The sequence below is a fragment of the Pecten maximus genome, chromosome 9 (genome assembly GCF_902652985.1).
Source record: "Pecten maximus chromosome 9, xPecMax1.1, whole genome shotgun sequence".
Classification (NCBI taxonomy): Eukaryota; Metazoa; Mollusca; class Bivalvia; order Pectinida; family Pectinidae; genus Pecten; species Pecten maximus.
This window is the reverse complement of record NC_047023.1, coordinates 38,011,930-38,022,483: the sequence shown is the minus strand read 5'-3', so window position 1 is coordinate 38,022,483 and position 10,554 is coordinate 38,011,930.

Here is a 10,554-nt window from a genome sequence, read left to right as displayed (position 1 = left end):
CTCGTCTCACTCCCATGATATGACATCATGGTATTGTTGCCATGACGTCATACAGTTGTTGAGATTGTCTCAACCCTAGGGTGAGATTAATAGCATCTTTCACCCCCTTCACCCCCTTGGGGGTGACAAAGGGGAATCTCAACGTGAGAGGAAGATTATTAAGTTGCCGAACACCAGGCTTGCCGAGTGTTTGGCAGCTAAATGATCTTACCCAAAGGGTTGAGATTCCACTGTCTAACTTCCATGGGGGTGAATGATTATTTTTCTCTTACCATGTTTACCCTCTTATGTATCTAATATTGACGTTGCATCAATGCAAGGAAATGTTGACGTGACGTGATTGAATTGTCAATGTGACGTCATTGTACTGTTGCCGTGATGTCATGGTATTGTTGACGTGACGAAAAACAAATGTTGAGAACGTGAGAAGAGCACGTGTAGCTTTTCTTTTCCCTAGGGAGTGATAAGAATATCTCGCCCCGGTAAAACTGCGGATATCCCTTTTCAGGGTAAGAGAATAATATAATCTACCTTGAGTGTTTGACGGAGAAAACTCAAAATCCGAGTGATAAAAAGGGATCTCGGCCCTTGTAGCAAGATTCTTAAGCTGTCGTTTATTATCGAATTTGGATATTCCAAAAGATGCACAATTCTACAGTGGTAAAATTCAACTCAAAATTCTCTCCAAATTTATAGAACACTTTCTCCTTAATAACCTTGACTTAGTTTCAATGTCACAGGGGTTATATCTGTACCTATCTGCAAATATCTACAAAAAGGCCCATGGTACTGATATTTGGTCTGTTTCAGGCTGGGATGTGGACCGCCCAGTTTGTTCCAATGAATGACCATGAGCTGCTTTTAAGGGCAGGGCACTGAGATGTGCTAAAATCTTTAAACTTAACTTCTTCTCAATAGCAAGAGGCCCAGAGGGCCTGTATCGCTCACCTGGATTGTATGGGATATGAAACAATAAACAGTTTCTTCCTTTATGAAATTTTGAATCCCTACCAAAAAGGATACTACCAGTCAAATATGAGCTGTTTCAAAGAAAAAGTTGTTCATATCAATTTAGTTAAATTGACCCCTTTTGGCTCCACCCCTCAGCCCCCTGGAGGGTCAACCCCAAAATGTGTACAATTTGAATCCCCACCCCATGACCATGCTACCAGGCAAATATGAGCAATATCCACTGCTTAGTTTCAGAGAAGAAATTGTTTATATCAAATTAGCCAAATTGACCCCTCTTGGCCCCACCCCTCAGGCCCCCCGGGGGTCAGCCCATCATTTATACAATTTTGAATCCCCACCTATAGTGATGCTACCAGACAAATATGAGAGATATCCATTTTCCTGTTTCAGAGAAGAAGTCATTAATATCAATATATCCCAATTGATCCCTTTAGACCTCACCCCTTAGGCCCCTGGGGCCTGCCCCATCATTTGAACAATTTTGAATCCCCACCCAATAGTGATGCTACCAGGCAAATATGAGCGATATCCATTGCTCGTTTTCAGAGAAGAAGTTGTTTATATCAGTATAGCTATATTTACCCCTGTTGCCCCAGCCCCTCAGGCCCCTGGGGGGTCAGCCCCATCATTTGAACAATTTTGAATCCCCACCCAATAGTGATACTACCAGGCAAATATGAACAATATTTATAGCTCGGTTTTAGAGAAGAAGTCGTTTATATCAATATAGCCAAATTGACCCCTTTTGACCTGCCTCTCAGGCCCCTGGGGGGTCAGCCCCATCACTTGGACAATTTTGAATCCCCACCCCATAGTGATGCTACCAGGCAAATATGAGCAATATCCATTGCTCGGTTTCAGAGAAAAAGTTGTTTATATCAATATAGCTATATTGAGCCCTTTTGGCCCCGCCCCTCAGGGGGTCAGCCCAATCATTTTTACAATTTTGAATCCCCACCTCATAGTGATGCTACCAGGCAAATATGAACAATATTTATAGCTCGGTTTCAGAGAAGGAGTCGTTTATATCAATATAGCCCAATTGACCCCTTTTGGCCCCGCCCCTCAGGCCACTGGGGGGTCAGCCCCATCATTTGTACAATTTTGAATCCCCAACCAATAGTGATGCTACCAAGTAAATATGAGCAATATCCATTGCTGGGTTTCAGAGAAGAAATCGTTTATATAATTATAGCCCAATTGACATTTGGCTCCGCCCCTTAGGCCCCTAGGGGATCAGCCCCATTATTTGTACAATTTTGAATCCCCACCTCATAGTGATGCTTCCAGGCAAATATGAATGATATCCATTGCTCGGATTCAGAGAAGAAGTCGTTTATATCAATATAGCTATATTGGCCCTTTTGGCCCCGCCCCTCAGACCCCTGGGGGGTCAGCAACACCATTTGTGGACGACACGGTATGGCATAAGCTCACCTTGGTGAGCTAACAAAGTGGCCTTCAATCATGATATTGGGCCGGTACCATCCTGTGATGAAGGGGTACACTGTTTCTTAAAATTAACCACATTGCCTTTCTAAGTCACAGGTGTCAAATGAATTTAATTACCTTTTCCATCTAAATTAGCAAGATACCTGGGTTCGGGATATCGACCAGGAATATAATTGGTGAAAGGGCTACAAAATTTATTGAATTGAATACACTTGGCTTTCTCTCATATTGAAGTGGAAAGGTCTATATTTTATTCAGCTTAGCAACCACAGGATAACACATTCATCAGCTCACCTGCCCGAAGGGCAAGTGAGCTTATGCCGTGGTGCAGCGTCTGTTCGTCCGTCTGTCCGGCGTCAACTTTTTCATTTAAACAACTTCTTCTCAATAACTAAGAGGCCAAGGGACTTGATATTGAGCCTGTAGCATGCTGGGCTGAAGGGCTGCCAAGTTTGTTCAAATAAATGACCTTCACCTTCATTCAAGGTCACATGGGTCAAATAGGCTATTATCTTCAAACGACTTCTTCTCAATAACCAAGAGGCCCATGGACTTGATATTTTGCCTGTAGCATGCTGGAATGAAGGGCTTCCAAGGTTGTTCATATAAATGACCTTGACCTTCATTCAAGGTCACATGGGTCAAATAGGCTATTATCTTCAAACGACTTCTTCTCAATAACCAAAAGGCCCAGGGTCTTGATATTTGGCCTGTAGCATGCTGGGCTGAAGGGCTACCAAGTTTGTTAAAATAAACGACCTTGACCTTCATTCAAGGTCACATGGATCAAATAGGCTATTATCTTCAAACGGCTTCTTCCAATAACCAAAAGGCCCAGGGTCTTGATATATGGCCTGTAGCATGCTGGCGTGAAGGGCTACCAAGTTTGTTCAAATAAATGACCATGACTTTCATTCAAGGTCACATGGGTCAAATAGGCTATAATCTAAAAACGACTTCTTTATAACCAATAGGCCCAGGGACTTGGTATTTGGCCTGTAGCATGCTGGGCTGAAGACCTACCAAGATTGTTCAAATAAATGACCTTGACCTTCATTCAAGGTCACGGGGGTGAAATCGGCTTAAATCTGTAAACAATCATTTTGCGAAAGCCAAGAGTGTCCAAGGCCGGATATTAGGCCAATAGTATGCTGGAATGAAGGACTAGAAAAATTATTGATACATTGTATGAATTAACCGATCCTGCACTCTGATATTTAAATAAAGATGTAATCAGTATAGTATCGGTAGAAATGACCTCAATCATCTTCAAAGTTGCTGTAGAGCCAGGTGAGCGATACAGGCCCATTTGGACTCTTGTTTTCAGGTTGTATTAGTAGCAGGTGAGCGATACAGTTACATTGGACTTTTTGTTTAAATGAATTGGCTAAGCCCATTTAAAGGTCACGGGGGACAAATGTGTTAAATCTTAAAAACAAAAACAACAAGGAGCCGCAAAGCTTGGCATTATCCCCCACGCCTCACAGTTGGTATGAACACCCAAATACATGAATACATGTATATATCAAGCTCAAAGTAAGAGTTATTAAGGAAACAGTAATTTGGTATTTTTGATTAAGTCTCCATGGTGACAGAAAAAAATCCGAAAATGGAAGGTCCGCAATAGCAAAAGGCACAACTAGTCTGATATATTCAGAAAGTTGCAATGAGCTGCGTTGAACGGCTATGGAGTTATAGCCCGGAAACAAAAGGAAACAGTAATTTGGTATTTTTGATTTAGTTTCCATGGTGACAGAAAAATACTGAAAATGGAAGGTCCGCAATAGCAAAAGGCACAACTAGGGCACAAGTCTGATATATACATAAAGTTTCAAGGAGCTGCGTCGAACAGTTTTTGAGTTATAGCACGGAAACAAAAGGAAACAGTAATTTGGTATTTTTGACTAAGTTTCCATGGTGACAGAAAAAAATAATGAAAATGGAAGGTCCGCAATAGCAAAAGGTATAACTAGGGCACAAGTCTGATATATACACAAAGTTTCAAGGAGCTGCGTTGATCGGTTATGGAGTTATAGCCCGGAAACAAAAGGAAACAGTATTTTAGTATTTTTGATTGTTTCCGTGGTGACAGAAAAAGTACCGAAAATGGAAGGTCCGCAATAGCAAAATACACAACTAGGGTACTAGTCTGATATATACAGACAGTTTCAAGGAGCTGCGTTGAACGGTTATGGCGTTATAGCCCGGAAAAGAATCTCGGTCGGACGGACGCACGGACGGACGACGCACAGACGGACGGACGGATGGAGCCCAATTTAACATCCCCCGCAAACGAGTTTCGCGGGGGATAAAAATAACAAACAAAAACTGTGTAACAGAAAGGTCTGCGACAGTGATATTTAAGTATCTAGTGCTGGATAATATCTGAACAAACTGGTTTGTTAAGTGATATTCTACCATGTTTGCTATGTAACGCCAGTTTTGATTGGTTTAAAACAATGTATTATTTTCCAATAACCCACGTTCGTGCCAATAATACACGGTCGGGAGTCACGGCTGTAACAATTTTATATATCTAATATTCACCCGTTTTATTAAAGGTTACTATAGCCGAGTGGGCTAAAGAGTTCGAATCCTACGGAGGCCCACCTTTTTCCTTTTTTTTTTATCCTTTTTTTTAGCTCACCTGGACCGAAGGTCCGGTGAGCTTATGTCATGGCGCGGCGTCCGTCGTCCGTCCGTCCGTCCGTCCGTCGTCCGTCTGTCGTCCGTCCGTCAACATTTGTTTCAAATCGCTACTAGTCAAAAAGTTCTTATTGGATTTTAACCAAATTTGGTCAGAAACATCCTTGGCGGAAGGGAATAAGAATTTGCATAAATGGTGGCTCTGACCCCCCAGGGGCCGGAGGGGCGGGCCCAATAGGGGAAATAGAGGCAATTCCTTTAAATCGCTACTAGTCATAAAGTTATGAATGGATTTTAACCCAATTTGGTCAGAGACATCCTTAGGGGAAGGGGAACAGATTTTGCATAAATGGTGGCTCTGACCCCAAAGGGGCCAAAAGGGCGGAGCCCAATAGGGGAAATAGAGGTAATTCCTTTAAATCGCTACTTGTCATAAAGTTATGAATGGATTTGAACCAAATTTGGTCAGGAACATCCTTGGGGGAAGGGGAACAGATTTTGCATAAATGGTGATCGATTCTGACCCCCGAGGGGCCAAAGGGGCGGGGCCCAATAGGGGAAATAGAGGTAATTCCTTTAAATCGCTACTAGTCATAAAGTTATGAATGGATTTTAACCCAATTTGGTCAGAGACATCCTTAGGGGAAGGGGAACAGATTTTGCATAAATGGTGGCTCTGACCCCAAAGGGGCCAAAGGGGTGGAGCCCAATAGGGGAAATAGAGGTAATTCCTTTAAATCGCTACTTGTCATAAAGTTATGAATGGATTTGAACCAAATTTGGTCAGGAACATCCTTGGGGGAAGGGGAACAGATCTTGCATAAATGGTGGCTCTGACCCCAAAGGGGCCAAAGGGGCGGGGCCCAATAGGGGAAATAGAGGTAATTCCTTTAAATCACTACTAGTCATAAAGTTATGAATGGACTTGAACCAAATTTGGTCAGAAACATCCTTGGGGAAAGGGGAACAGATTTTGCATAAATGGTGACTCTGACCCCAAAGGGGCCAAAGAGGAGGGGCCCAATAGGTGAAATAGAGGTAATTTCTTTAAATCGCTACTAGTCATAAAGTTATAAATGGATTTGAACCCAATTTGGTCAGAAACATCCTTGGCAGAACGGGAACAGATTTTGCATAAATGGTGGCTCTGACCCCCGAGGGGCCAAAGGGGCGGGGCCCAATAGGGGAAATAGAGGTAATTCCTTTAAATCGCTAATAGTTATTAAGGTATGAATGGATTTGAACCAAATTTGGTCAGAAACATCCTTGGGGGAAGGGGAACAGATTTTGCATAAATGGTGACTCTGACCCCCGAGGGGCCAAAGGGGCGGGGCCCAATAGGGGAAATAGAGGTAATTCCTTTAAATCGCTACTAGTCATAAAGTTATGAATGGATTTGAACCCAATTTGGTCAGAAACATCCTTGGGGGAAGGCGAACAGATTTTGCATAATTGATGACTCTGACCCCCGAGGGGCCAAAAGGGTAGGGCCCAATAGGGGAAATAGAGGTAATTCCTTTAAATCGCTACTAGTCATAAAGTTATGAATGCATGCATGTTCTAAAAACAATTCTTGAGGTCTTTCAGACCTTAGAGAGTCTGGACTTCATTAATCTTTAAAGCAGTTCAGATTCCCACACTACATGTATAACCATATATAGAATTGTTAGAGATTTACAAATAAAACAAATTGAATATGAACATTATTTTGACATTTGGTCTAATCCAACCAGGTGAGCGATACAGGCCCCATGGGCCTCTTGTTTATTTTCAAAATCAATGCCATATGAAAGATGCTCTTGATCGTAGTACTGTATTGCCTGTATATTTCATCAACAAATAATGCAATACTCAAGAAATAAATTACAAGGCTTTCCCGGGGTTTCTTTGCTGTTTTTCTATTATAAGAGGTCGATCTAAGAACCAAACAGTACATGGTAGAATAGAAATAATCAACTTTGACTCGTGTATTGTTGCAGGATATACAACTCGGACTCGGATATTTTGCAATTTTAATTAATAACTCAGGCCTGCGGCCTTCGTTATTAATTCAATTGCAAAATATACTCGTCCTCGTTGTATATCCTGCAATAATACACGAATCATCTTTAATTATTTCTTAAATAATTGAAAGATGAAATCCAGCAGCGAAGTTCAAAACACAATTTAATTATATATACACAACTTACAGAGATAATTTACAACTAAAATTAAAGTGGTGTACAAGGTGGTGTATTGAATCAATTACTTATAACAGCTGTCTTTGAGTAATCCCTTTCTATTCGTTTCTCCAGAAATAAGAGTATTAATAAACTCACAGTTCCAGGCAATTAATAATCCAACATAATTCATATAGTTCTCCTTAAAACTTGTAATTCATTTCTCAGTATCAGGCAATTAATAACTCAACAAAATTCATATAGTTGATCTCTTTAAAACTTGTAATTCATTTCTCAGTATCAGGCAATTAATAACTCAACAAAATTAATATAGCTTTCCTTGACAATTGTAAACCAGTGATGAACAACAATTTGTCTCTCGTCTAATACACTTCTTGTAAACAACCACTTATAAATAAATGCTTGTAAACAAAATAGTCTATTTACATTTAAGGATGCAAAAATATATAAATTTCTGTAAGGGTTGTCTCCCTTTAACGGGCTATGCAATGTATGAACTCACTATATCGGCCTTGAAACTAACATGAACTAAATCTACCGAATAACAAAGTACATACACGTTGTATTCTGTTCTAACATGAACACATACGTACTTTTCGGTGTGAAATCAGCTTTAACAGCTCGTAAGACTGATACGAATGAGGCCCTACCCTCTCCATACGTCAACAGGTCTGTGACAGCTACTACTGTGATAATATGAAGACGCAATACTGTGATCTGTAGCCTATCTTGGTTTTATTTCGTAGTAAGACTATAAACCTTGTATTTTTCAGTACAGTGAAACAAGTTGTTCCGATTTGTATATATCTACTTTCAGTTCGTCACCACCGATTGTAAGATAAAACCACCACTATTGTTTCTAAATTTATCGTTTTACCTGGTATCCATGAATTTTTATGTTAATGAGCTATACCACAAGAAAACAGGTGAGTACTCTCACCATAACCCGTCTGAAACTTTCAATACATTTGGAACAAAGTCAGCATTGTACGACATACGCCTTGACCGGCATTTTCCGAGAATAACATTTTCCGAGAATGTGGCCCACATTTCCTGTGAGTGCGGCTCATGTGATGATGCAACATTGTGTGATCTGTACTTTAAATTTAGTAAGGCAATATCTAGATTTTCTAAGTATAACTTGGGTTATGGGAATGAGGACTGTACACCTAGCTGAGATTCTCGGCCAGTATGGTCTGTATAATTAAGGAGTGTACAATAATGGGTTGTCGGCTCGCTTGCAGCTTGTAGTAGTGTACAATTGTCGTGTGTAGTTTAATCATTAAAATAAAAACAATAAACAGTATATATCCTAATAAAATAACAGTCTATATCCTAATAAAAGCAATTAAAAGTGTATTTATCCTAATAAAAATTATTTCAGTTATTGAGTTTATAAAGTTATTATGGAGAAAAGAGTGGGGAATATAAATCGGATAACTTTACACAATACGGTGTTTGTTTTTTTAAGTCAGTATCCATCAAAAATTACATTAAAAGATTTTTACCTAGCGACCCAGCATTTCTGAGGACGACTCCTTAATGTATTCATTTATTATATCATCATCCGAACTGGATTTTCTTTTATTATTTCCTGTACTTTTCATTTGACTTTATATATGAGTATTTATAGCATTAATCATGACATTACGTTAATTACCAGCACCACTTTTTTATACAAATTCTTCTGGGTCGTTATGGACATTCAAGTCTTTGAAATAGTTATGCATCTGACGAAATGTGATACGGGGGCGTTTAATATTACAACCCTTCAATAATTTCTTATACTCGTTTGGATCACTAATTTTCATATTCGTAACTTTCTTTCGCCTGTTTCTTCTGTACTTATACTTCTGTACTTAGTCGACTTGTAGGACTTTTCAGCTTCCTAACATTTATTTAGAAAATAATCGTTTTTTAATTTCGACATCAACGTTTAGTTTCGACATTCCTCATCAAACCAAGGTTTGGCCACGGATTGATATCGCCATAGTGACCACGAGCTGGAGGGACTGTTCCAAACGTAGCAGATGCTGCCTTAAATAAGACTCTACACGTTCTATGTATGAAAAGTGTATTGACATCTTTACAACCCACTTGTTTATTGACGTGGATCATTTCCTCCTCTGTCTTGGTTACCATTTTAATGAGAGAGTCCCATTTACTACTTATTTTCTGTAGAGCCCGAGTGTGCTAGGTCATATTCTCCTTAATAGTGGATAAACAGGAGTCAAATCTAGTTATCAAGTCAACCAATTCAGTGGCGTAGGAAGTCGTCAAAAAGTGGGGGGGGGGGGGGGGGGGGGGGGGGGGCAAAATTTTTTTTAACCTTAAATTTTACGCACTAAACAAATCGTAAAATTAGTCAATAGATTCTAATTATCATTTCAACATCCCATGATAATTTTGATAATTTATGTAGTACAAAATAAGTTATTTACGCAAATCAGGATATATTATTTATGGCAAAACATGAATCACCAGGCCCGGCCAGGATTTTCGAAAGTGCTGGGGGTCCAGTAATTTAGTAATAATGCGAGCGCCGTAGGCGCGAGCCGTTTTTTTTTTTTTTTTAACGAGGGGTCTGAGGGGCCGCCCAGCGGGTCCAGGGCAGCGCCCTGATAGGGGGTTCAAGGGGGTCTAAGCCCTCCGCGGAAAATGAAATATAGCACATTTCCAATAATTCGGGATCAGGCGCGGATCCAGGAGTTTTCGAAAGGGGGGTCCAGTAATTAAGTGATCATGCGAGCGCCGTAGGCGGGAGCCGATTTTTTTCCCCTTTTTGCGAGAGGTCTGGGGGCCGCCAAGCGGGTACCAGGGTGGCAAAGCCCCCCCTGCGAATCTGCAATCGACAGGGGGGTGGGGGGGGGGGGGCAGTAATTTAGTGATAAAGCGAGCGCCGTAGGCGCGAGCAGATTTTTTTTGTATTTCCTCGTACCTGTTGGTAAATAGTATCACTCGATTCACGTTAAAACCGCGCATTCTTATTCATGTTGTGTTTCTGTCTTGTTCTCATTATGAACTCAATTAACTTCACAAATTATCATCAACTTATTGAATCTATGTGATGAAGTTAAGCAAAATTTCGTATTAAGATATAAATATTGACTTACCGGGCTAGTGCAGACGACCGACACACAGGTCTGAGGATTGATATACTAGTATAAAAGTCGGAATGTTCCGGATGTACAAGATAAAGTTTTTAACGTTGTCCAGAATCTTCGCAAATTTATCATAAACCATCAGAGTTGTTTGGGTCACTGTATCCCTTACGCAAACACATCATCTGTCTTCATAAATTTTC